Below are 2,023 nucleotides of genomic sequence, written 5' to 3' on the forward strand. Positions count from 1 at the left end.
CATGTACCACCATACCCGGCTTATTTTGTATTTTTAGTAGAGATGGGGTTTCACCATGTTGGCCAGGCTGGTCTTGAACTCCTGACCTCAGGTGATCCGCCACCTCAGCCTCACAAAGTGCTGGGATTACAGGCATGAGCCACTGCACCCGGCCTCGCCAGTCATACTTTTTAAATTTTCATCTTTTAAACAAACACATGAAAACAGATTTTTGGCTTTAAAAAAATTCAATGTGTTATTTCCATTAGCACTTCCCTAGGCACAATTTCAAGATACACATAAAACGTGTGATTAAAATGAGAGATAAATCACAGAACAAAAAATCATGATATAAAAATACAATTACAGGAATAATATACTATTTTCCCTCATGTTGCTACCAGACAATTCTGGCTGTATTCAGAGTAAGAGCTTAGTCTGCAACTTTAGAAACAAAGTTATTTGTTAACCTCCATTTGTAAAGGCATGTTAACTTTATATTCAATCCAAATTTTCAGGTAATGAAGCATCCTTGAATCTAATCTAATCCCTATTCCAAAATAAAGTAAACCTACAAATTTTAGCACACATGATGTAGCTACTGCTTTCCTCTTTAAACAAATGAGAAAAATTGCTTTAATAAACCAAATATTTAACGTAAACGTTATCCGTCTCAGAGACACACATCTTTCTCCAGTTACTACTGTAGTCTGTAACTAAAAACTGTGTATCTATGACCTGTTTTAACACAATAATCTCCTAGCGGTATGACTGCCTCTAGAATCCTACCCCTCCAATCCAACTTTCACGCTGCAGCTTAAGACCATTTCTAAAACGTGGACCTGATAATATTACTCTTCTGCTTAAAATTCTATCCATTGCCAATTATTTACTCTGACATAGGAGGTTTGCTATAATGTGACCTTGCTCTCTAGTCTCATCTCCTCTTGCTCAGTGCCCTATACCCAAATACATGTAGAACCCAGTTTTACAGTCTATGCCTTTTTAAGTGATATTTACCATGCATCCCTCCTCAACCTTGTCTTCTAAAACACAAATGAAACCATCTTCTTTATGATTTTCTAGCTTCCTGGAAAAACAAACCACTCCTCATTTGCACCCTCACTATTATTTTGTACATTATTCCAACAAAGAAATATTGTATATTAGTTAAGGATATAAATTAAACAGGCTGGGTTCTAACTCCAGGATTCACTACAATTATGAGTCTAAGCAAGTTACTTACTGTGCTTCAGAAAACTAAAGCTTAGAAAAGTAACAGATAATACCATATACCTCTCAGGGCTTTTGTGAAGATTAAGTGAAACAATACACATGAAGCACTTAGCATAGTGCTTAACATATTGTCAACACCCCATAAATGGTAGCTAAAAAGAAAAACAAATGCTCATAAAGTTATGTTGAACTTATTTTTAAAAAATATTTATTTTACTTTAGATTGTAAACTTCTTACAGACACTTTATTTATCTTTGTATCCTAAGGGTATAGCATAATTCTTGACACTAAGAAGACACTCAATAAGTTTTAAGCAAATGGGTACTCCGATAAATGAGTACCGTTTAATAAATGAGTCAATAAAAAACCGTTGACTATTTTTAAAATCCTCTGGAGCAGCTTTTCCCAAACTAGCATTTGTTAATAACTAAGTTAAAATAACAAAACATGCTCTATGCTCAAATAGCTGGTGAAACAGTAGGACAAAACAAAAGTAAACTGGTTTCTTTATAGCAGAATTTTAAAAATGTATCATTAACCTCCAAGATGGATATAAAGAATGCAACAGGGCCGGGTGCGGTGGCTCACACCTGTAATCCTAGCACTTTGGGAGTCCAAGGCAGGCGGATCACCTGAGGTCAGGAGTTCGAGACTAGCCTGGCCAACATGGTGAAACCTCGTCTCTACTAAAAACACAAAAAATTAGCCAGGTGTGGTGGTGCGTGCCTATAATCCCAGCTACTTGGGAGGCTGAGGCAGGAGAATCGCTTGAACCCAGGAAGCGGAGGTTGCGGTGAGCTGAGCCAG

The 2,023-nt window shown here is 36.8% G+C and overlaps 1 protein-coding gene across 1 annotated transcript in view; it reads right to left on the reverse strand.

The window, feature by feature from the left end:
• Positions 1-2,023, reverse strand: part of NBEAL1 (neurobeachin-like 1) — a 206,959-nt gene that overhangs the window by 90,512 nt on the left and 114,424 nt on the right. The window lies entirely within an intron of this gene.

Source organism: Colobus angolensis, unplaced genomic scaffold (genome assembly GCF_000951035.1).
Source record: "Colobus angolensis palliatus isolate OR3802 unplaced genomic scaffold, Cang.pa_1.0 Scaffold30, whole genome shotgun sequence".
NCBI classification, from domain to species: domain Eukaryota; kingdom Metazoa; phylum Chordata; class Mammalia; order Primates; family Cercopithecidae; genus Colobus; species Colobus angolensis.